The sequence below is a fragment of the Rhinoderma darwinii genome, chromosome 5, assembly GCF_050947455.1.
Source record: "Rhinoderma darwinii isolate aRhiDar2 chromosome 5, aRhiDar2.hap1, whole genome shotgun sequence".
Lineage (NCBI taxonomy): Eukaryota > Metazoa > Chordata > Amphibia > Anura > Rhinodermatidae > Rhinoderma > Rhinoderma darwinii.
The window spans coordinates 236,658,114-236,685,482 of record NC_134691.1 but is presented as its reverse complement, the minus strand read 5'-3'; positions in this window follow the sequence as shown (position 1 = coordinate 236,685,482).

Below are 27,369 nucleotides of genomic sequence, written 5' to 3'. Positions count from 1 at the left end.
AAAACCGTCTGACTGTTGTGCTTGCCCACAAATGTTTTGCCACCAAGTTTTAAGTCTTGTTTGCCAAAGTGATCAAATACTTATTTCTCTGTGCACAATGCAAATAAATATATATAATTTTGACAATGTGATCTTCTGTTTTTTTTTTTTATATAATCTATCTCTCACTGGTAAAATGAACCTAGCCTAAAAATTCTAGACTGTTCATGTCTTTGACAGTGGGCAAACTTACAAAATCAGCAAGGGATCAAATACTTATTTCCTTCACTGTAGCTATTTTACAGACTTTTTTTTTCTAATATTTTAATGTTGGCAGGGATTTTGTGGTCCCATATATCAGGGGCTCAGAGCTCCAGTTTTGTTATTTAGAGCTTCCAAACTGTTTGCCTGCAGCTGCCACGCGTATTGCTTTATATAGCTCTTACTGAATTTAATGGGAGCTATATCAATCTGCATCCAGTAAGCTCTCCCTATTGGTGGGTGCAGGCAGATAGAATTTTTTAATTTAACTCTACGTGGTATATGCTACTTTAACATCAACACACATGTGTAATAGACTGCTTAAAATGGCATTGGGCCCTAAGTGCATATACATTAAATCAGTGGGGTGTACCCTTTGGGGTATGTTCACACGGCCTATTTTCGTAGACGCCCCGAAAAACGGCCGAAAAATCGGAAGCAGAACGCCTCCAAACATCTGCCCATTGAAATCAATGGGAAAAACGACATTCCGATTTGAAAAACGGCAGCGTAAAAAAACTGCCGCAAAAAAGATGTGCAGGACACTTCTTGGGACGTTTTTGGAGCTGTTTTTCATAGACTCTATTGAAAAAAGCTCCAAAAACGGCAGTAAAAAACGCCACGAAAATCACTAGTGGCTTCAAAAACGTCTGGAAATCAGGAGCTGTTTTCCCTTGAAAACAGCTCCGTATTTTTAGACGTTTTTAGTCTAGTGTGTAAACATACCCTTAGAGTAAGCATACCATGGGTTTTTGACCACTGGCTTAAAATATAGAGTTGACTGTTAACCCTAAGCAGTGGCTTTGTGACACTGGGGAGTTGAAATAATTTACTTTAACAGAACAATCCAGATAACACTGTTTTGCCTAGTGCGGGGTCTAAAAGGGCAGTGCAGTCAACATGAATTCAGAGAACAACAAAGAGAAATCGCTGTGTAAGGCTGGGTTCACACCTGCCTTGCTGCGGTAGCGACAGTTCCATTGCACTATGGGCACCACCAGCACCCGAAGGAACCCATTGACTTTAATGAGCACTGTCGGCTTTCCATCGGGGTGTCTGTGGTTTTACCGGAAACAACGCATGCTGTGCTATTGTTTCCGGTCATCTTCTGTATCTGTGACGGAGGCACTTGACGGAGCCTCCAACGCAGAACGCACGTGAACAGAGCTAATGCAGCAACCCCTAAGGCCCCACACTAAGCATAGAACAGTGTATCAGTATAACCAGAATTACCCCTTTACTTATTCAGGTCGGAGGAACAATGAGATGGTCAAAAAATAAGCTACAGAAGACAGAACGGAACTTTGGATAGTAAAGAAGAAAGATCATCACCATTGGGATAGATTTGTGTGTCATCGGCTTACAAATGGTATTAACTGGTTCCCGACCGCTGGCTGTGTTTTTACGGCCAGCGGTCAGGGTCGTTAAAACCCGAGCCATAGACTTTTTACGGCTCGGGTTTTAACTTGCTGCCCGCGCGATCGTGTAGCTGAATGTCGGGTCTCCGGCTGTCAGTGACTGCTGGGGACCCTGAGGAGAAGATAGAAGCAGCTTTCGCTGCTTCTGTCTTCTTTGATGACTTGTACACAGCGCTCAACGAACGCTGTGTATATGAATAGAGACAGCAGCCACAGTTACAGTGGAAAAACATGGTGTAAAAGAAAGAAAAACAAAATATAAAGTTCCCCAAAGGTATTTTTTGACCTTTGAGGGACAGATAGTAATAAAAAAAATAGTAAAGTAAAGTGCAAAAAAAATAAAATAATAAATACACATACCCACCCCAAAAAAACACGTTCCCCCCCGCCAATCATTTTTGTAACGCTAGCGCTGACCCAATTACCCTAATATAGACATGTAATATATTAAAATTTACGGTAGACAATGACGATCACAAATAAAAGGTCTATTTTAGGGTAAAACTATGATATTACCAAAAAAACATAGCTGAAACGTAAGAAAGCGTTATTTTTTTACTATTATTTTCAAACTTTGTGAATAAAAATTCTAAAATAGCAAAAAAGGTGTGTATAAAAACGATAAAAAAGGAAACCTGCATTGTCTATGGAAAAAACGTCGCAAAAATCACGTCGTTATCGCAACAAATAAAAAAGTTATAGCCATTTAACTAACACATGCTAAAAAGGGCTAAACGGTGTCTGGTCCTGAAGGCGCAAAATAGCCCGGTCGTGAACTGGTTAAAAACGAAGTTAACCAATAGGAGTTAATGAGCTGGCTGAGACCATGAATATACAGTAGATGAAGAAAGGTACGGATGTAGCCGTCTTTACCTTGACTTTTAACGCACTAAATAAACAACGGCTAGATCCCTTATCTTGACTTTTTCAATTACTTTTCAATGACTTTTGTTGTGTGATATCATGCTGCAGCAATTTATCAGACTCAAGTTAAAGAGGCTCTGTCACCAGATTATAAGTCTCCTACATAATCTGATCAGCGCTGTAATGTAGATAACAGTGGTTTTTATTTTGAAAATGATAATTTTTTAGCAAGTTATGATCTAGTTTAAATTTATGCTAATTCGTTTCTTAATGACCAACTGGGCGTGTTTTAACTTTTTACCAACTGGGCGTTGTGAAGAGAAGTGTATGACGCTGACCAATCAGTGACCAATCAGCGTCATACTCTTCTCATTGTTCCAGCCCAGCTTCTTTCACTGCACAATCACACTGTAACTATGGGCTGCAGCAATGAGAAGTGTATGACGCTGATTGGTCACTGATTGGTCAGCCTCATACACTCCTCTGTACAAAGCCAAGTTGGTAAAAGTAAAAACACGCACAGTTGATCATTAAGAAACGAATTAGCATAAATCTAAAATGGCTCATAACTTTCTAAAAATTATCATTTTTCAAAATAAAAACCACTGTTATTATCTACATTACAACGCCGATCAGATTATGTAGGAGATAGGACACTTATAATCTGGTGACAGAGCCTCTTTAAAGACGGCTGCATCCGTAGGTGTTCAAAGACAGAACCTTCAGATACACCAGCAGAGTATGGGAAAGTGGTGGTGTACAAGTAGGATAATCTGAATGTCCAGCCATAAACATATTGGGAATTCATGAAAGAGAAATATCTCTGGTGTACAGAAGGAGAGAGTCTAGTAAAAGGCAGAGGGACAGATCGATGGGAAAAAAGCCCAAAAGAGTATAAATTAGTGCCTCTTTAGCAGTTAGGATATGCACAGGATACTCTGCGTGTAATAGGAAAAACAGGAGCTGAGAATCCTGGGGGAAGGGAGGGGGTGGTTGGACACCAATGTTAAAAGACACACCACATGTTCCAGCTCTCCCCTGAGTCCTTGGATGATTTATATAGCCAGGGGAAAGTACTGCCAATAAAGTAATGGTGGGCATATGATGACAAATTTAATACAAAAACAGAACTCACTATATACTGTACATCACTTAAATAAGGTATTCACAGATATGATTCGCTGCATTATACTGTATTTCAATTACACTTTAGAAAAGTAATAATCTGAAAAACTTCACAATCCTGTTAACATATTTCTGTTAGGCAAAAATTCCAGAAGCATGTTCTGCCTATGTTTGGATCATGTCCTGACAGGTCTATCTAAAGTACTTAGTACTTTTCCCAATATAAATTATTTAACTGTAAGCTTGAAAATACAAGAGAAGAAATACATTTAGACAACTGTTAGAAGCTGCATTTTTATTGCATTTATTTGTCAAAAAGAGCAAAGTACCAAGGATTTGGATAAAAAACAGCACCTGCATACATTTGCAATTAGATGGTCTGAAGCTAGAACAGAGTAGAATATCTTTACCAATCATGGGGTATGACTTCTGCCATATACTAGCGTTTTAGGTATCCTATTGGTCCACGGTGTCCTCAATGCCCCATTTACTTTTTTTCCACCTCAATGTCCGCCTCATTAACTTCTTGTTTATCCTCAATGCCCGCGCGCCATGCGAGAGGACAGTGTATGCCCCAATGGTATATACACGGATGATGGGGGTTATATATAGGGTTGATGGGGTAATATACAAGGAGGATGGGGGCTATATACAGAGATAATGGAAGTTATATACAGGAATGCTGGGAGTTAAATAATGGGCATTATGAGGGTAATGTACAGGGATGATGGAGGTTATATACAGGAATGAATGGGGGTTATATATAGGATCGATGGGCAATATACAGGGATGATAGGTTTATTTATAGGCATGATGATTGGCTGGTATATACAGGGATGACAGGGTTATATACAGACAGGATGGCTTACTGGTATATACAGTTATGATGGGGTTATATACAGGGATGATGGGGTTATATACAGAGATGATGGATTATTGATATATAGAGGGATAATGGGGGTTATATACAGAAATGATGGCTGGCTACTATATACAAGGATGATAGGGTAGTATACAGGGATGATGGGGGTTATATACAGGGATATTGGCTGACTGGTATAAACAGGGATAATGGGGGTTAGATACAAGGATGAGGGGCGTTATATCCAGAGATGATGGCGGGCTGGTGTATACATGGATGATGGGGGTTATATACAGGGATGATGGCTGGCTGGTATATACAGGGATGATGGGGGTTATATACAGTATAAATAGAAGGAACTGTAGCACTCAGGATTTCCAAAAGTGAAAAAGTGGTTTTATTCCAAGGATAATGAATGTATATAGAAAGAAATCCCGCATTTTAATCTCATGAATAATATATCATATGAATTAAATCTCTGTTATCACTGAGGAGGACAATGCAAGAATCCCAAGCTGAGCATAAGGCGAAGCTCTATCTCCTAGTGACCCTAGCCACGTTAAATTCTACATTAAGACCTTTAGGTTTCAATGAATCCAACAAGAAAATCCATCTTAATTCACATTTGTGTAAAAGTGCATGTCAATTCCCACTATGGGGGACAGAAATATGGTTCAATAACATAAATCTCAGGTCCCTCTCAGTGTGTCCTACATCAGCAAAATGCTTAGCTACTGGTAGATCACACTTTTTTTTTGCGTATAGAGTACCTGTGATTGTTTAGATGAGTCTTGAAGTCACAAGTGGTTTCTCCCACGTAAAGCAAAAGACAGGGACACCACAGCACATAGATGACCCAGTCAGAGTCACATGTCAAGTAATGTTTAATTTTATGTTCATTATGCGTAAGGGGATGTATCAATAGATTGCCCTTGCACATAAGTTTACAGTTAATACATCGGAGGCAGGGGAAACTGCCTACTTTTTTTATTCCACATATTGTCTATTGTCGTATATTTTTTATTTTTTTAGTCTGGGTTCTCACTAGTTTATCGCGCAAGTTTTGTGGACGTCTATATGACATTAGGGGTGCTTCATTGCATTCTTCTATCTGTTTGTAACTATTCCTAATAATAGCCCAATGTTTATCCCCACTATAGTCATTATAAGTGGAAACAAAAGGTATACGCTTTCTAGTCCTAGATTCTTGAGGCTTATCATTCACATACCCTGTAGATGTTAAATTGATCCTTTCTCTTTGTGTCTGCAACAGTTTACTAGGATAAACCCTCTGTGAAAAATTATGCATCATTTGATTCAGGGCCTGATCTAAATTGCTTTCATCATCTACGATACGTTTTGCCCTAAGAATTTGACTATATGGTAATGAACACGTCATTATTTTAGGGTGACAGCTTTCGTATCTAAGGAGAGTGTTACGATCAGTCTGTTTGGTAAACAGGTTGGTTCTAAATAACCCATCTTCTACATATATCAGGACATCCAAAAATTGGATCTCTACATTCGAATGAGAAATAGTAAATTGTATGTCCGGATCAAGTTCAATGAGAAATGTATGAAAACTCAAGAGCGATTCCTCCGTATCTGTCCAGATGAGGAAGATGTCATCTATGTATCACCACCACCTCAGTACATGAGAGATGTGGTGGGATACATAGATCGACATCTCCTCCATCATATCAACAAAAATATTTGCGTAAGTAGGCACCATGTTGGAACCCATGGCCGTTCCTCGCTGTTGAATGTAAAAAAATTTCGTCAAATGAAAAATAGTTAGAGGTCAAAACCAGTTCCAATAAAGAAATAAACAATTCACAACTTGTATTATACTTTGATGTTAATAATTTTCTTTTAACTGCCTCAATACCCTTTTCGTGCTTAATGGACGTATAAAGAGACACCACATCAAAAGAAACCAATATGGAACCCTGAGGTGGTGTCACCTGTTTTAGTTTGTAAATAAAGTCTGAGGTGTCTCTAATGTATGATTTAGTATTAATAGCAAAGTCTCTCAAGGCTCTGTCCAAAAAGATTGAGATATTGCTGAGTATAGGTAAGGAGTAATGGGATATTCTATAATAAGAAATGTCTTCACAGATAAATCAATAATCCCATCATCACATGCTTAGTTCACTATGTTCAATATTTTTTTTCTCTATAGCTGATTTAGGATCACTCATAAGTACTTTATATACATCAGAATCATCCAGCTGTCTATAAGCTTCCTTCATATATGTACTTGTGTCCATAACCACGATCGCCCCACCCTTGTCAGCGGGTTTGATGGTCAGGTCGTGGTCAGGGGCGTAACTAGGAAAGACTAGGCCCCATAGCAAACTTTTGACTGGGGGCCCCCCCTCCGCTGGGTATCACACAACCCCCCTTGTAGATAGTGCTTCCCTATAGATTCCACAACACAGCGCCCCCTATAGATGGCACCATACACAGCCCCCTGTAGATAACATCTTACAGCCCCAATCCCCCCTGTAGATAACGCCATACAGCCCCTCTATAGATAGCGCCATACAGACCCCCTCCTTTATTTAACGCCATACAGACCCCCCCCTTGTAGATAACGCCATACAGAGTCCCCCCTGTAGATAACGCCATACAGGGATACATGTGTGATCGCTGGCAGCGATAGGGAGAACGGGGGACCGAAAGTCCCCCCAAGTTCTCCATGACTAACCTCGTACTTCCGGAGTCTGCGCAGTTCTGTCATGCTGCGCAGTTCTGTCGGGCCCCGTAGCAGCCGCTACGGCTGCTATAGCGGTAGTTACGCCACTGGTCGTGGTTATGGACAAGTTCATCAATAGCCAACATTTCTCCAGCAGTAAGATTAGGACATTTTAGGTTATTATCTTGACATTCAATACGGGGCAGTTCTAAATAGTTTTTAACTACATCAATAACATTGATACGTACATTTCAATTGGATACATACATTTCATACATACATACATTTCAATTGGATGTTCCAATAAATTTTGTTGAAACTCACTTTTATTTTACAATCCAAAATGATTCAAACTCAATTTACTAGTAGTAACCCTGGGGTTAATGTCGGAACAATTTGTATCAAACCATATTTTCAATTTAACACTTCTAATGAAATCAAACGGGTCCAACTCTAGGTTAAAGCAGTCCATTTTCTGACTAGGACAGAAAGAAGGTCCTTTAGAGAGGACTTGTAATTGTGGAGGTGTCAGGGTAATAGAAGAAATATTTACTCTCCCTTTGTTGTAGGGATTCCTCATGGTTTGTTGTCGCAACTTTTTTTGGTAACGTGTTCTTCCGTGTTCTGTGTCGTTTCCGGCCTCCTCTCCTGGTGTTCTTGCTTGTTGTGGGGTATTTGTTTCGCTGATCTCTAAAAAATTCTCCATATGTGGATTCTGTCTTTGAGGTTGATCATCAACTTTCTGTGTTCTATCAAAGCTCTGTTTCTTACGATCTTTTTTTGGGAAACTCGAAGTAGTATCTGGAATGTTCAACCATGAATAGACCCGTCCCATTCTGTAATCACTCTGGTCTCTGTACCATTTCCGTTTCTTGGTGTCTTCTATTTCTGTCTTTAATTTCATTAAAGGAATCCGTAGTTTGTCCATATATACGTTAAATTCATCAATGGACATTAACCCTTTCAAGACCGAGCTCATTTTGGCCTTCAGGACCAGCCCCATTTTTTTCAAATCTGACGTGTTACTTTATGTGGTAATAACTCCGGAATGCTTTTGCCTATCCAAGCGATTCTGAGATTGTTTTCTCGTGTATTGTACTTTATATTAGTGGAAAAATGTGGTCAATAAATTCATTGCTTATTTGTGAAAAACACCAAAATTTTGAGAAAATTTGCAAAAATTTAGATTTTTCTAATTTAAATGTATCTGCTTGTAAAACAGATAGTAATACCACACAAAATAGTTACTGTTTCACATATTCCATATGTCTACTTTATATTTGCATAGTTTTTTGAACATTATTTTATTTTTTTAGGACATTACAAGGCTTAGTACTTTACCAGCAATTTCTCACATTTTCAAGAAAATTTCAAAAGGCGATTTTTACAGGGACCAGTTCAGTTCTAAAGCGGCTTTGAGGGCCTTATGTACTAGATAGACCCCATAAATCGCCCCATATTAAAAACTGCACCCCTCAAAGTATTCAAAACAGCATTCAGAAAGTTTCTTAACCCTTTAGGCGTTTCACAGGAATTAAAGCAATGTAGAGGGGAAATTGACAAATTATTTTTTTTTGCTGCAATTCATTTGTAATACATTTTTTTCTGTAACACAGAAGGTTTTACCCGAGAAGCGCAACACAATATTTATTGCCCAGATTCTGCAGTTTTTAGAAATATCCCACATGTGGCCCTAGTTTGAAAATGGACTGAAATACCGGCCTCAGAATCAAAGGAGCATCTAGTGGATTTTGTGGCCTCCTTTTTTTAGAATATATTTTAGGCACCATGTCGGGTTTGAAGAGGTCTTGTAGTGCCAAAACAGTGGAAATCCCCCAAAAGTGACACGGTTTTGGAAACTGCACCCCTCAAGGAATTTTTCTAGGGGTATAGTTAGCATCTTGACCCCACAGGTCTTCTGCTATATTTATTGCAGTTTGCCTGTGAAAGTGAAAATCTACTTTTTTTCTGAAAAAATATATAAAAAAAAAGATATTTGCAAGGAATAAAGAATAAAAAGCACCCCAAAACTTGTAAAGCTACTTCTCCCGATTACAGCAATACCCCATATGTGGTACTAAACTGCTGTTTGGACGCACGGAAGAGCTTAGAAGGGAGGGAGCGCCATTTGGATTTTGAAGCGCAGATTTTGCTGGATTGGTTTTCAGTGCCATGTCGCGTTTGCAACGCCCTGGAGGGAGCAAAGCGGTGGAAACCCCCAAAAGTGACCCCATTTTGTAGACTACACCCCTCAAGGAATGTTTCTAGGGGTATAGTTAGCATTTTGACCCCACAGTTTTTTTGCTGAATTTAGTGGAATTAGGCCGTGAAAATTAAAATCTACTTTTTTCTGAAAAACATGGAAATGTTTAATTTTTTACAATGAATAAAGGAGAAAAATCACCCCAAAATTTGTAAAGCAATTTGTCCTGATTACAGCAATACGCCATATGTGGTAATAAACTGCTGTTTGGACCCACGGCAAGACTCAGAAGGGAAGGAACAATATTTGGCTTTTGGAGCTCAAATTTAGCTGGAATGGTTTTCGGGTGTCATTTCGCATTTGCAAAGTCCCTGAGGTACCAAAACAGTGGAAACCTCCCAAAAGTCCCTTTAGGGGACTGGAACGAGCAATCATTAGGTCGCTGGTACAATACACTGCAGTACTAATGTATTGCAGTATATTGTCATTTTTACAGGCTCCTGTAACAGAGCGATCGCTGTTCCTGTCCATTAGTCCCGGGTGTCAGCTGTAATACACAGCGGACACCTGCAAAATATGCATGAGCCCGCTCCATATATAACCTCCCGCACCATGACATGCTATTAAGTCGTGGTGCGCGAAGGCGTTAATGTGCAGCGGATGGTGCATGTAAAGGATCTGCCAGGCACAGCTTCTGTATCTACGCCCATAGGTAATCAGTCTGCACCTGCTTCTATGTCTGTGAGACTGACTCCTTCTTCTACCACTCAGGATGGCAGGCTTAGGAGTTGGAAAGCCTATCGCAGCCTGGCCAGACGGAGCTAGCTCCCGCCCTCTGTCTATTTATACCTGCCTTTTCTGTTCCTCCTTGCTTGTGATTCTTCTCGTTTGGTTTCCTGGCCCTGCTGCATCTTCTTGAACTATTTGTCCCTGCTTCATATTGACCCCGGCTTACGGACTACTCTCCTGCTCTGCGTTTGGTACCTCGTACACTCCTGGTTTGACTCGGCTTGTTCACTACTCTCCTGCTCTGCGTTTGGTACCTCGTACACTCCTGGTTTGACTCGGCTCGTTCACTACTATTGTTGCTCACGGTGTTGCCGTGGGCAACTGCCCCATTTCCCTTAGCTTCTGTGTACCCTTGTTTGCTTGTCTGTCGTGCACTTATTGAGCGTAGGGACCGTCGCCCAGTTGTACCCCGTCGCCTAGGGCGGGTCGTTGCAAGTTGCTGAGTGGCTGGTAGATTAGGGCTCACTTGTCGGTTTCCCTACCCCTATCATTACATAATCACAAGCCCATATACCTAGTCTACCCTGGTCCCTGACACTACTATGGACCCCCTTGAGACCCTGGCTCAGCAAATGCAGGGTCTCTCCCTACAGGTCCGGGCCCTGGCTCAGAGGGTCAACCAGCCTGATGCTACCATGGTAGTGCCCCTCACCTCTTGAACCCCACCTCAAGTTGCCTGACCGGTTCTCAGGGGACCGGAAGACTTTTCTCTCCTTCCGGGAGAGTTGTAGGCTCTACTTTCGCTTAAAGCCTCACTCCTCAGGTTCTGAGAGCCAGCGGGTGGGTATAATTATGTCCCGGCTCCTGGAGGGGCCCCAAGAATGGGCCTTCTCCTTGGCTCCTGACGCCCCTGAACTTTCCTCCGTTGATCTTTTCTTTTCTGCTCTCTGACTCATTTATGACGAGACTGACAAGACTGCCTTTGCCGAGAGTCAGCTGGTGACCTTACGTCAGGGTAAGAGACCTGTTGAGGAGTATTGTTCTGACTTTAGGAAGTGGTGCGTAGCTTCTCGGTGGAATGACCCTGCCTTAAGGTGCCAGTTTAGGTTGGGCCTGTCGAACGCTCTGAAAGACCTGCTAGTTAGCTACCCCTCTTCTGACTCCCTAGACCAGGTTATGGCTTTAGCGGTACGACTTGACCGACGTCTCAGGGAACGACGACTTGAACGTGTTGGTGTTTTCTGCTCGGACTCCCCCATGATGCCTCCCGAGGTTCCGTTGCTTCGTTCTTCGACGGAAGACTCGGAGATACCTATGCAACTCGGGGCCTCCGTGTCCCCCCAACAACGTAGAGAGTTCCGCAGGAAGAATGGTCTCTGCTTCTACTGTGGGGATGACAAGCATCAAGTGAACAACTGTCCTAGGCGTAAGAATAAGCAGCCGGAAAACTTCCGCGCCTAAGTGATCATCGGGGAGGTCACTTGGGCGCACAGGTATTTCCCGTAAATATGAAACGTAATAAAATCTTGCTTCCCTTTCAGGTCTCTTTTGGTGGTGGGTCTGCTACCGGCAGTGCTTTCGTGGATTCAGGGTCTTCTGCTAATATCATGTCTGTGGAATTTGCTATGTCTCTAGCTATGCCTTTGATTGATTTGCCTAAACCTGTCCCGGTAGTGGGTATCGACTCCACTCCTCTTGCTAATGGTTATTTTACACAGCATACCCCTGTTTTTGAACTCCTTGTTGGCTCCATGCATTTGGAGCAGTGCTCTGTACTGTTAATGCAGGGATTATCGTCCAATTTGGTTTTAGGCCTTCCCTGGTTGCAGTTGCATAATCCCACGTTTGACTGGAATACTGGGGATCTTACCAAATGGGGTAATGAATGCTTGACGTCATGTTTTTCTGTTAATTCTATTTCTCCCCCTGAGGAGGTGAACATGCTACCTGAGTTTGTTCAGGACTTCGCTGATGTTTTCTCTAAGGAGGCCTCCGAAGTGTTACCTCCTCATAGAGAATACGATTGCGCTATCGATTTGGTACCAGGAGCTAAGCTCCCTAAGGGTAGGTTATTTAATCTCTCTTGTCCCGAACGTGAAGCCATGAGAGAGTATATCCAGGAATGCCTGGCCAAGGGTTACATTCGCCCTTCTACTTCTCCGGTATGTGCTGGCTTCTTCTTCGTAGGGAAGAAGGATGGTGGTCTTAGGCCATGCATTGACTACCGAAACCTGAATAAGGTCACTGTGAGGATCCAGTATCCCCTTCCTTTGATTCCTGATCTCTTTAATCAGGTTCAGGGGGCCCAATGGTTCTCTAAGTTTGATCTACGGGGGGCTTATAACCTTATCCGCATTAAAGAGGGGGATGAATGGAAGACTGCGTTTAACACGCCCGAAGGTCATTTCGAATACCTCGTCATGCCCTTTGGGTTGTGTAATGCTCCCGCGGTCTTCCAGAATTTCATAAATGAGATTTTAAGAGACTACCTGGGGGTATTTCTTGTAATGTACCTTGATGACATACTCGTGTTTTCCAAGGACTGGTCCTCCCACATTGAGCATGTCAGGAAGGTGCTCCAGGTCCTTCGGGAAAACAAATTGTTTGCGAAGACCGAAAAATGTGTGTTTGGGGTGCAGGAGATACCATTTTTGGGCCAAATCCTCACTCCTCATGAATTCCGCATGGACACCGCCAAGGTCCAGGCTGTGGCGGAATGGGTCCAACCTGCCTCCCTGAAGGCGTTACAGTGCTTCCTGGGGTTCGCAAATTATTACAGGAGATTTATTGCTAATTTCTCGGTCATCGCTAAGCCTCTTACGGATCTCACTCGCAAAGGTGCTGATCTCCTCCACTGGCCTCCTGAGGCTGTCCAGGCGTTTGAGGTCCTTAAGAAGTGCTTTATCTCGGCCCCGGTGCTGGTTCAGCCCAATCAAATGGAGCCATTTATCAGGGAGGTTGACGCATCTGAGGTGGGAGTGGGGGCTGTCTTGTCCCAGGGTACCAGGTCCCTCACCCATCTCCATCCCTGTGCCTACTTCTCCAGGAAGTTTTTGCCCACTGAGAGTAACTATGATATTGGCAACCGCAAACTCTTAGCCATTAAATGGGCATTTGAAGAGTGGCGCGACTTCCTGGAGGGGGCTAGGCACCAGGTAATGGTCCTTACCGACCACAAGAATCTGGTTTTCCTAGAATCTGCCCGGAGGCTAAACCCAAAACAAGCTCGATGGCCGTTATTTTTTACCAGATTCAACTTTTTGGTTACCTATAGGGCTGGGTCTAAAAATATTAAGGCTGATGCACTGTCGCGTAGCTTCATGGCCAGCCCTCCTTCGGAGGAAGATCCTGCTTGTATTTTGCCTCCAAGTATAATCATTTCCTCTATTGATTCTGATTTAGTCTCTGAAATTGCGGCTGATCAAGGTTCAGCTCCCGGGAACCTTCCTGAGAACAAGCTGTTTGTTCCCCTGCAATTCCGGCTAAGGGTACTTAGGGAAAATCATGACTCCGCACTATCTGGTCATCCAGGCATCCTGGGTACCAAGCACCACATTGCCAGAAACTATTGGTGGCCTAGGTTGCCTAGAGACATTAAGGCCTACGTCACCGCTTGTGAGGTTTGTGCTAGGTCCAAGACTCCCAGGTCGCGACCAGCGGGCTTACTACGTTCTTTGCCCATTCCCCAGAGACCTTGGACCCATATCTCCATGGATTTTATCACCGATTTGCCTCCATCTCAAGGCAAGTCGGTGGTGTGGGTTGTAGTAGACCGCTTTAGTAAGATGTGCCACTTTGTGCCCCTCAAGAAACTACCCAATGCTAAGACGTTAGCTACCTTGTTTGTCAAACACATCCTGCGTCTCCATGGGGTCCCTGTCAATATTGTTTCTGACAGAGGGGTACAATTTGTTTCATTGTTTTGGAGAGCCTTCTGTAAAAAGTTGGAGATGTATCTGTCCTTCTCCTCTGCCTTCCATCCTGAAACTAATGGCCAAACTGAGAGGACTAATCAGTCTCTAGAACAATATTTAAGGTGTTTTATCTCTGACTGTCAATTTGATTGGGTCTCATTCATTCCCCTCGCCGAATTTTCCCTTAATAACCGGGTCAGTAACTCGTCAGGGGTCTCCCCCTTTTTCTGTAATTTTGGGTTTAATCCACGGTTCTCCTCCGTTTCACCTGGTCGTTCCAACAATCCCGAGGTAGAGGTCGTTCATCCGGAACTGTGCACAGTCTGGGCCCAGGTTCAGAAGAACCTAGAGGCGTCCCAGAGCATACAAAAAACTCAGGCAGATAGAAGACGTTCTGCTAACCCCTTGTTTGTGGTCGGGGATCTGGTGTGGCTATCGTCTAAGAACTTGCGCCTTAAAGTCCCGTCCAAGAAGTTTGCTCCCCGGTTTATAGGGCCGTACAAGGTCATTGAAGTCCTCAATCCTGTCTCCTTCCGACTGGAGTTGCCCCCATCTTTTGAATACATGACGTGTTTCATGCCTCCCTCCTTAAACGCTGCTCCCCGTCCTTAGCTCACTCGAGGAAACCTCCTGTCCCCGTTCTCACCCCTGAGGGGGTAGAATTCGAGGTGGCCAAGATTGTGGACAGCAGGATGGTCCAAGGCTCCCTCCAGTACCTGGTCCATTGGAGAGGATACGGGCCTGAGGAGAGGACGTGGGTACCCGCCCGGGATGTTCACGCTGGGATATTGGTCAGGAGGTTGCACCTTCGTTTCCCCAATAAACCAGGTCCACTTAGAAAGGGTTCGGTGGCCCCTCATAAAAGGGGGGGGGGGGTACTGTAAAGGATCTGCCAGGCACAGCTTCTGTATCTACGCCCATAGGTAATTAGTCTGCACCTGCTTCTATGTCTGTGAGACTGACTCCTTCTTCCACCACTCAGGATGGCAGGCTTAGGAGTGGGAGAGCCTATCGCAGCCTGGCCAGATGGAGCTAGCTCCCGCCCTCTGTCTATTTATACCTGCCTTTCCTGTTCCTCCTTCTCGTTTGGTTTCTTGGCCCTGCTGCAGCTTCTTGAACTATTTGTCCCTGCTTCATATTGACCCCGGCTTACTGACTACTCTCCTGCTCTGCGTTTGGTACCTCGTACACTCCTGGTTTGACTCGGCTTGTTCACTACTCTCCTGCTCTGCGTTTGGTACCTCGTACACTCCTGGTTTGACTCGGCTCGTTCACTACTCTTGTTGCTCACGGTGTTGCCGTGGGCAACTGCCCCATTTCCCTTAGCTTCTGTGTACCCTTGTTTGTTTGTCTGTCGTGCACTTATTGAGCGTAGGGACCGTCGCCCAGTTGTACCCCGTCGCCTAGGGCGGGTCGTTGCAAGTAGGCAGGGACTGAGTGGCGGGTAGATTAGGGCTCACTTGTCTGTTTTCCTACCCCTATCATTACAGTGCAAAGTGAAATTTTAATTTTCCACTGATATGCCATTTTAACGCACAATATGTTGTGCCCAGTTTGTGCCACTGAAGACAAATACCTCATACAATGTTGAGCGGGTTCTCCCGGATATAAAATATCATATATGTGGACGTAAGCTGGTGTTTGGGCACCCTGTGGGGCTCAGAAGGGAGGGAGCGCCATTTGGCTTTTGGAGCGCAGAGTTTGCTTGGTAACTTTTCTGTTTGGGGTTTTGCTGGTATTTCAATTTATAACGTGGGGGTAAATTGGGCAGAGTACATCAGGACATAATAAGAGGGTATAATAATTTGGTAAATAAATAATAAATAATACTGATTTCTCTGTGCACAATGCAAATAAATATATATAATTTTGACAATGTGATTTTCCTTTTTTTTTTTATATAATCTACCTCTTACTGGTAAAATTAACCTAGCCTAAAAATTCTAGACTGTTCATGACTTTGACAGTGGGCAAACTTACAAAATCAGCAAGGGATCAAATACTTATTTCCTTCACTGTATGTATATATATATATATATATATATATATATATATATATATATATATACATATATATGCCTATATATATATGCTAGATAGAGATGGTTTTAACCCCTAGGAGACACATACAATTTTGGTCAAATCTGACATGTCACTTTATGTGGTAATAACTTTGCAATGGTTTTACTTATCCAAATGATTCTGAGCTTGTTTTCTCATAACATATTGTACTTTATGTTAGTGTAAAAATTTGGTCGACAAATTCAATATTTATTTGTAAAAAAGAACGCCATTTTTAGAAAATTTGCAAAAAGTAGCATTTTTATACATTTTAAATGTGTCTGCTTGTAAAACAGATAGTAATACCGCACAAAATAGTTACTAATTAACATTTCCCATATGTCTGCTTTATGTTTGCATTGTTTTTTGAACATCCTTTTATTCTTCTATGACGTTAGGAGGCTTATAACTTTAGCAGCAATTTCTCACATTTTCAAGAAAATTTCCATAACCTATTTTTTTAGGGGTCAGTTCAGGCCTGAAGTGGCATTGAGGGTCTTATATATTAGAAACCCCCATATGTCACCCCATTTTAAAAAAAAAATGCACCCCTCAAAGTATTTAAAACAGCATTTAGAAAGTTTCTTAACCCTTTAGGTGTTTCACAGGAATTACAGCAAAGTGCAGGTGAAATTTACAAATAAAAGTTTTTTCTTTTAGAAAAATCCATTTTAATAAAAAAAATTCTGTAACAGAGAAGGATTTACCAGATAAACGCAACTCAATATTTATGGCCCAGGTTCTGCAGTTTTTAGAAATATCCCACATGTGGCCCTAGTGTGCTACATGACTGAAATACAGGCCTCAGTAGCAAAGTAGCACCTTGTGGATTTTGGGGCCTCCCTTTTATTAGAATTTATTTTAGGCACAATGTCCGTTCTTGTGGTGTTAAAACATAGGAAACACCCCCAAAAAGAGACCACTTTGGAAACTACACCCCCACAAGGAATTCATCTAGGGCAGAGGTTTCAAACACGTGGGCCGCAATGCAGCCCCTGACAGCGGAGAGCAGAGAGCAGGCCGAAGGAGGAGTGCCGCACACCCCCCTGTAGATAGTGACATGCCACACACCCCACCCTGTGGACAGCGCTACACTCCCCTCTCTATAGATAGATTCATTGGGGCTCCGTCTAGGAGTGGAATCCCCAGCCAGACTACTCTGGCTGGGGATTCCGCTGATAGACCTTGTCCCTGATGTCACTGTCCATATATGGACAGTGACGTCAGTGGCTCCTCCTGGACCGGAAAGCTCGGCCAGCGCGTTGCCATTGCACTGGTCAGGGATTCCACTGATAGACGAGGCCTCTGACACCACTGACCATATATGTGCAGTGACGTCAGGGGCTCCTCCAGGGAAGTAATCCCGGGCCAAAATGCAGCAATGCTTTGGCTGGGGATTCCACTCCTAGAGGGAGCCCCAATGGAGCTATCTATAGGGGGATATGTGTGGCACTATCTACAGAGGGCATTGGGAAATTATCTACAGAGGGCACTGTGGAATTATCTAGCTGGGTGGCACTATCTACAGAGGGCACTGCGGCATTACCTACAGAGGGCAATATGGCATTATCTACAGAGGGCACTGGGGAATTATCTACAGAGGGCACTGGGGAATTATCTACAGAGGGCACTGGGGATTTATTTAATTGGGGTGAGGCTCTATCTACAGAGTGCACTGTGGCATTATCTACAGGGGGGGGGGTGTCCGTATCTACAGAGGGAACTGTGGCACTGTCTAAAAAGGGGCATCATTTTTAAACATATAAGTATAGCGGAAATTTTTTGCATTTTTCAAGTAAATTTTCAAAACCTTTTTTTTAGGCCCATTTTCGTTACCAAGTTGTTTTGAGGGGCCTATATATTAGAAACCCATCCCATAAATTACCTCATTTATAAAACTGCATCCCTCAAAGTATTCAAAACAGTATTTAGGAAGTTTGTAAGCCCTTTAGGTGTCTCACAGGAATTTAAGCAAAGTGAAGGTGACATTTAAACATTTCATTTTCTTTTGCAAATACTAAATTTTAATCCATTTTTTAGAGAAATGCAACACAATATATATTACCTAGATTCTGCAGTTAAAAGAAATATCCCATATGTGTCGCTAGTGTGCTACTTAAGCACAGGCCTCAGATATGTAGGTGCAGCTTGTGGATTTTTGGGCCTAATTTTTTGGGGGATGTTTTCCAGGTACCATTATAGATTTGCAAAGGCCAGAAGGTACCAAAACATAAGAAACATTTCCAAATAGACCATCAAGGAATTAATCTAGTGGTGACATTTCATAGATTAAAGAGGCTCTGTCACCAGATTTTGCAACCCCTATCTGCTATTGCAGCATATAGGCGCTGCAATGTAGTTTACAGTAACGTTCTTATTTTTTAAAAACGAGCATTTTTGGCCAAGTTCTGGCCATTTTTGTATTTATGCAAATGAGGCTTGCAAAAGTCCAAGTGGGCGTGTTTAAAGTTATGTACAACTGGGCGTGCATTATGTGCGTACATCGGGGCGTTTTTACTACTTTTACTAGCTGGGCGTTCTGACGAGAAGTATCATCCACTTCTCTTCAGAACGCCCAGCTTCTGGCAGTGCAGATCTGTGACGTCACTCACTTCCTGCCCCAGGTCCTGCATTGTGTCGGCCACATCGGCACCAGAGGCTAGAGTTGATTCTGCAGCAGCATCAGCGTTTGCAGGTAAGTAGCTACATCGACTTACCTGCAAACGCTGATGCTGCTGCAGAATCAACTGTAGCCTCTGGTGCCGATGTGTCCTCGCTCGTCCGACACGATGCAGGACCTGTGAGTGACGTCACAGCGTGATCTCTCGAGAACACGCTGTGTGTCTGCACTGCCAGAAGCTGGGCGTTCTGAAGAGAAGTGCATGATACTTCTCGTCAGAACGCCCAGCTAGTAAAAGTAGTAAAAACGCAACGATGTACGCACATAATACACGCCCAGTTGGACTTTTACTTTAAACACGCCCACTTGGACTTTTGCAAGCCTCATTTGCATAAATACAAAAATGGTCATAACTTGGCCAAAAATGCTCGTTTTTTAAAAATAAAAACGTTACTGTAATCTACATTGCAGCGCCTATCTGCTGCAATAGCAGATAGGGGTTGCAAAATCTGGTGACAGAGCCTCTTTAAGCTGGAATTATACCGTGAAAATGGAAAATGTACGTTTTTTTCCCAATAAGATGCAGTTTTAGCTGAAAACTTGTCATTTTCACAAGCAATATAGGAGAAAAAGCACCCCACAATTTGTTACGCATTTTTTCTGTGTAGGTCAATACCCCATATGTGGTCGTAAACTGCGGTTTGTGCATATGGCAAGGCTCAGAAGGGAAGGATTAGCTTCTGGAGCCCACCCTTTCTAGGGGTGTAGTGAACATGTTGACTCCACAGGTGTTTTCCAGAAATTAGTGCGCATTGGATATTGCAGAGTGAAAATGGCAATTTTTTCATAGATCTGCCATTTCAGTGCTCACTGCCCAGCTTGTACCACTATGAAAAGACAGATCTCTAATTATTATGCTGTGTTTCCTGGTTTCAGAAACACCCTACACGGGGCCCTATTATTTTGCCTGGACGTACGACAGGGCTCAGGAGTGAAAGAGCACCATGCGCATTTTGAGGCCTAATTTTGTGATTTACATTGCATTGGCTCACAATTGCAGAAACCCCAAGAAGTGACCAATTTTGAAAACTACACCCCTCACATGTGGAGTCAAAATGCTTACCACACCCTTTAATCGCTGTCAAGGGGTGTAGTAAGAATTTCGACCCCCACATGTGTTTTTTTAAATTTTTATTTTCATAAGGGATTGTAGGAGAAAAATACTTCAGAATTTGTTACGCAATAACAAGCGACCGCGGCAACTAAACAAATATGCTGGAAGCGTGGGTGCCCGTATTATACCATATCAACACTTTCACAGCAATATTCCCCCAACTGCAAAGGTACAGAGTGTGTACCAACAGGGGGATAAGAAAGGACACCATCTATCACTGCGAACCTCGTCTGTGCAGAAAGGATTGCTTCAAAGCGTAACTAACATCCATGGATTATTTTATTATTTTTTTACCCATTATTATAGCAGCATATTATGCCGTGATGTACTCTGCCCTGTTTACTTATGCCCTCACATTAAACGGAAATACCAGTAATCTCCAAACAAAACTACAACCAAGCAAAATCCACGCTCCAAAAATCAAAATGGTGCTCCCTCCCTTCTGAGCCCTACAATGTTCCCAAACAGCAGTTTATTTCCACATATACGGCATTGCCATAACCGGGATAACCCTTTTAATAATTTTTGGGGGGTGTCTCTCCAGTGGCACCAGCTGGGTACAACATATTTGCCACTGAAATGGCATATCTAGGGAAAAATTGCAATATTTATTTTGCACCATCCACAGCGCATTAATTTCTGGAAAACACCTGTGGGGTCAAAATGCTCACTACACCCCTTATTAAATGCCTTGAGGAATGTAGTTTCCAAAATGGGGTCACTTCTCAGGGGTTTCTTTTATTATTTCACATCAGAGCCTCTGCAGCAGCAGCAGCGTTTGCAGGTAAGTCGATCTTACCTGCAAACGCTGATGCTGCTGCAGAATCAACTGTAGCCTCTGGTGCCGATGTGGCCGTCACGATGCAGGACCTGTGAGTGACGTCACAGATCTGCACTGTCAGAAGCTGGGCGTTCTGAAGAGAAGAGGATGTTACTTCTCTTCAGAGCGCCCAGCTAGTGAAAGTATTAAAAACGCCCCGATGTACGCACATAATACACGCCCACTTGGACTTTTACTTTTAAACACACCCACTTGGACTTTTGCAAGCCTCATTTGCATAACTACAAAAATGGTCATAACTTGGCCAAAAATGCTCGTTTTTAAAAAATAAAAACGTTACTGTAATCTACATTGCAGCGCCTATCTGCTGCAATAGCAGATAGGGGTTGCAAAATCTGGTGACAGAGCCTCTTTAATGTAAGTAGACAACCTAAAAGCAAACCAAAAAGGGACATAGCCCTTAAAGAAATAGTATACTAAATATTATACAAAAGTACAAAAAATCTTTATTAAATATACTCAACAATAACATGTAGTAGAATAAAAAAGGGATACATCATACACGGAGATATATACAGCAAGGTCAGATGGAATAGACCATAGACAAAACAGAGTCAACAATCCAAGGATGACCAGACCACGCTCAAGTAGTCCACAGGACAGAAAATATAAACCGTGGGCATAGGGTAATGAAACCCACATACAATATAGTGCTGCCTATTAGGTATAGCAATGTACAGGATTAGACTAAAAAGTCTACTGCTGCCTGCAGAATATATAACGATCAGCAAAATAAAGCAGAAGGCGTCCTAAGTAAACATGCAGGCTCAAATTAGCCACAAAGACGGGCTAAAAATAACTGGACACAATGGAACAATCATGTAGAAGCTAGAGACCAGCACATAACCTGGAACAAGGTGAGGAGCGATGGAGATCAAAGACGGATGGATGAGTGAATGCCTCGACGCGCGTTTCGCCCTGTAGACCGGCTTCGTCAGGAGACTAAATTTAATAAAACTCTAAGGGTATTTATAGAAATGGAATGAAGTTAGACTCACCTGTGATGGATGAAAATCGGCGCTCGACACGCCCGCCGGGTGACGCACACATCATGTGAAGCGCCGCATGTCAGATTGAGAGGCGCCGCATGATGACAACATCACCATGACAATGCTAGAGCGGCACTCCCGGATGCGAGCCCCACCACGCACGCGCGATCGAGCGTCTGTGCAAACACCACAGGAGAGGCAACAGGAATAACAAAGACAAAACTGAAACAATAACAATGGCAGAGGTGGGGATTACTATGGAGATAAGGCAGGTCGGAAATAATTTGACAAAAATAACAAATGAATATAAAGTATAAAGAACGGCGGCACTTATATTAAAAAGTAATAGAACAGTGCAACATAAAGTGAAAGAAGTGCGATGTGAATAAATAGTGAAGAAAATAAAACAATAATAAGAAAAAAAACGTGCACCATACTAATAAATATTTAATAGTGAGAAATAAATAGTGAGAAAAAATAAATAAATAAAAATTAATAAATACATACATATATATATATATTAAAAAAAGCAAAATGGAAGCAGCACCGTTATCTTTACTATCGGGTGCACAGGTTCCTGTTCAGACACACGACCAGTGTCCCAAATAGCCAGCAACAATTCCAAAAGACAAGACAGCACTCCAAATTCAGTGATAGCTAGGATCACTTTAAATACCTCTTGCGACGTTTCAACCCTACTCAATGGGGTCTTTCTCAAGCAATACATCTCAGTGAACAGTGCACATATATACATGGTTTACAAAATTGTATAATGAAGCAATAAAAATTCAATATTGCATAATTCTCTGGATTCAAATGCAAACATTGCAGTGAAAAAACATCAACGTGCTAAGCACACTTTTCTTGTGTACTTTGTGTACAAACGATTATAAGGGCATATTCCCGTACTGTATAAAAATTAAAATACAATATAATTGGCTAACTGCCAATCAATAGAAGTGCAGGTGCAAAACATTTTAAATATTAAAAACTAATTGATCATTTCTTAATTTCTTAATTCGGCTCACCGTTCAGTGGATCCCCTCACTTCTTCCATGCTGATCATAGTTCTCGGCTTCTTCCGGGAGTGAATGCGCATGCGTAAAACAAAACGTCACGTAGAGGGCTGTTCCTGCTCTTGGCTTGAGAACGAGTCCCGGTACGCTTTGATTGAATGGAACGCATCTCGCGCTGGTTCAATCATCTTGGTTGTATTTTTTGATATATTGTGAATTTAACCCTACGTGTCCCTTTCGGGAACACTGCATAACGATCGTAGGTTATCTTTTTCTATTTTTATAACGAAAAAGAAATAAATATACACTCTATCCTCTGGATTAGTCTAAGTCCTTAAGGTTAAGGGAATCCCATAAACACGGGTACACCCAACCTATATCAGAGTATGTTTATAGTGCTAGATACGTTATCCACAGATCCTGCACATTTCATCCCTACGGACCGTAATAACCACATTCTGAGGACCATTAGAGCTATGTCACACTTGATCTTCATATTCATTTAGGGTTTTATCACAACACTTCGATTACATTGTATGCATTCCATTTATTTTTCACATTTTTTCAGAACATAGCAATAGATAAGCCGATTTTTTATATATAACGTATGCATGATATTAGAATGAGGGGATCCATATTCGGTGAGTCTTCACAGTTTATCTGTAATAGACAGAGAAAGAATTTTTTATGTTAGTCCGATAGAATATACATTCTGTCTACTTAAAATACCCCTCGACATGTCAAGTACACAACAAGGTCATGGGCAAATCACTTCCTATCCCACACCACTCAACTTAAAGTCAACATTTAACCCGTATGGTCGTAATGTGTTCAATCTGTAGATCCATTCTAACTCACGTTTTTTTTTAAAAGATATTCTGTCCCCACCTCGTCTTGGTTTAGTAATCTGGTCTATAATTCTAAACCGTAAATCCTTTTCTGTGTGGTTTGCTTCCACAAAATGTTTTGATACTGGTAAATCCAGTCTTTTGCCTCGTATGGTAAACCTATGGTTGTTTATACGTGTTTTGCAGTCCAATGTTGTCTCTCCTATGTATAGAAGATTACATGGACATTGCAGCATGTAGATAACCCATTCTGATGTACAAGTGAGGAATTGCTTTATTTTATATTCAGTCCTGGTTATGGGATGAGTGAAGAATTCCCCTTTAATCATATATTTGCAGTTCACACAACCAAGACAGGGAAAACATCCCAATTTCTGGCTGCCAAAAAAGGTCTGTGTCTTTTTCTTATTAGAGCCCACATCTGCTCTTACCAATTTATCCTTCAGATTTTTAGTACGTTTGTATGACATAAGAGGGGGTGCTAAAAATTCAGGAACATATTTTAGATTACTACCAAGTATCGACCAGTGTTTGTTAATTATCTTTGCTATATATTTACTTGTTTCGTTATACGTAGACACAAATGGTATCCTTTTGTCAAGGTTCTTTTTGGTTCTCTGTGTAGACAAAAGTATTTCACTGTCAGACATTAATACCTTATTTCTATGTTGTTGGACTAGTTTCTTTGGTACCCTCGTGACATAAATTTTTCACCCATTTCATCCAACCTTTTAATGCTTAACTCTTCTGTGTCCACTATACGTTTAACCCTCAGTAGCTGACTGTATGGAAGGGCCCTAATTAGGCCCCTGGGATGGCAACTGTGAAAAATAAATGGAATGCATACAATGTAATCGAAGTGTTGTGATAAAACCCTAAATGAATATGAAGATCAAGTGTGACATAGCTCTAATGGTTCTTAGAATGTGGTTATTACGGTCCGTAGGGATGAAATGTGCAGGATCTGTGGATAACGGATCTAGCACTATAAACATACTCTGATATAGGTTGGGTGTACCCGTGTTTATGGGATTCCCTTAACCTTAAGGACTTAGACTAATCCAGAGGATAGAGTGTATATTTATTTCTTTTTCGTTATAAAAATAGAAAAAGATAACCTACGATCGTTATGCAGTGTTCTCGAAAGGGACACGTAGGGTTAAATTCACAATATATCAAAAAATACAACCAAGATGATTGAACCAGCGCGAGATGCATTCCATTCAATCAAAGCGTACCGGGACTCGTTCTCAAGCCAAGAGCAGGAACAGCCCTCTACGTGACGTTTTGTTTTACGCATGCGCATTCACTCCCGGAAGAAGCCGAGAACTATGATCAGCATGGAAGAAGTGAGGGGATCCACTGAACGGTGAGCCGAATTAAGAAATTAAGAAATGATCAAATAGTTTTTATTATTTAAAATGTTTTGCACCTGCACTTCTATTGATTGGCAGTTAGCCAATTATATTGTATTTTAATTTTTATACAGTACGGGAATATGCCCTTATAATCGTTTGTACACAAAGTACACAAGAAAAGTGTGCTTAGCACGTTGATGTCTTTTCACTGCAATGTTTGCATTTGAATCCAGAGAATTATGCAATATTGAATTTTTATTGCTTCATTATACAATTTTGTAAACCTTGTATATATATGTGCACTGTTCACTGAGATGTATTGCTTGAGAAAGACCCCATTGAGTAGGGTTGAAACGTCGCAAGAGGTGATTAAAGTGATCCTATCTATCACTGAATTTGGAGTGCTGTCTTGTCTTTTGGAATTGTTGCTGGCTATTTGGGACACTGGTCGTGTGTCTGAACAGGAACCTGTGCACCCGATACTAAAGATAACGGTGCTGCTTCTATTTTGCTTTTTCTATTTTTGACATATGAAGCTTTGCACGTGTATATATAATGACTACTAACAAGGATCATCATCATCAAGGAACCGAACAAACAGATGTCTTCTCATATACCCAGGCTGACATGGAGAGGATACTGCAGGGTGCAGTGGGAGATGCCACATTTCTATCCATACCTTCAAGTAAAGAATTAAAAAAGAAATATGAATATGAAAAGAAAAGAACCATCACGATGGGATTACACTTATCCACTCTAACGGAATATTATAGAGCTCATAGGATCCCTAGAGGGATGCGTTCTCAAATGAGACCTAACCGTTTCTTTCACAATAATGATTTTTGCACTCGTTATACCCAAATTTCTAACAAATATGCGCTGGATATATTGCTATTAACAGAGGCGTAGCTAGGTTCTCCAGCACCCGGGGCAAAGATTCAGTTTGGCGCCCCCCCCCCCAACCTCTTTCCCGACATCTCTTTCCCCCTCGCCGTGTTTGTTTTCTCTACCAATCGACGTGTCATTTCTTTTTATGTAACGCGAGCATAAAATTATTTGTACATTTCACAAGCAATATGGTTCTATACACAACACAAGAACCAAGCTCACTACATATATACAACACCAGCACAAATACAGCTCAATTTAGTGCAACCCCTGCTGTATAGGTGTGTACGGCGTAAAACTACAGCTCCCAGCATGGCCCGAACAATGATAAGGATATGCTGGGAGATGCCGTTTCACAAAAAATAAATCCTATCATAATCACACCACCCATCATGTCACTGCAGATCATACAGTGACTACATTACTGATTAGAGGCAGAATGAACATTTACATTAAGTGACTCACCGGTGACGTCTCAGATTCTAGTTCTTTTTCTCCATTTGGTCCAGACCTCTATGATGACTTCTCCCGGTCACAGCCCATTTCTGCAGTTTGCTCCTCACATGTCTTCAGCTTCTCACTTTTCCAACATTTCTACACCTATAAATAAATATAAAGTTATCATTATACCACACACTACACCCCTAAATATAATAGTGCCATACACTGCACCTCTAATTATAATAGCACCATACACCGTGTCCCACACACACACACACTGTGCCCCCTGTAGATAGTGCCTGCCATAGAGCCCCTGTAGATAGTGCCTGCCATAGAGCCCCTGTAGATCGTGCCCCCATATAGACCACCACTGTATATAGTGTCCCACAAATAACTCCCCCTATAGTGCTCTAGATAGCCCACCCCTGTATATAGCCCCCTGTAGATATAGCCCACCCCTGTATATAGAGCTCTACAGATAGCCAAACCATGTATGTAGCCCCCCTGTAGATATAGCCCACCCCTGTATATAGTGCTCCACATATAGTCCACCCCTGTATATAGTGTTTCACAGATAGCCCACCCCTGTATATAGCCCCCCCTTGTACATATAGTCCACCCCTGTATATAGTGCTCCACTAGATAGTCCACCCCTGTATATAGTGCTCCACAGATAGCCCACCCCTGTATATACTATATACAGGGGTGGGCTATCTGTGGAGCACTATATACAGGGGTGGACTATATGTACAAGGGGGCTATATACAGGGGTGGGCTTTCTGTGGAGCACTATAGGGGGGAGCTATTTGTGGGATACTATATACAGGGGTGGGCTATATCTACAGGGGGACTATATACAGGGGTGGGCTATATCTACAGGGGGGCTATATCTACAGAGGGACCATATCTACAGGGCTGGGCTATACACAGGGCTGGGATATACACAGGGGGGCTATATCTACAGGGGTGGGCTATACACAGGGGGGCTATATCTACAGGGGTGGGCTATACATAGGGGGGCTATATACAGGGGTGGGCTATATACAGGGGGAATATATCTACAGGGGGCTATATCTACAG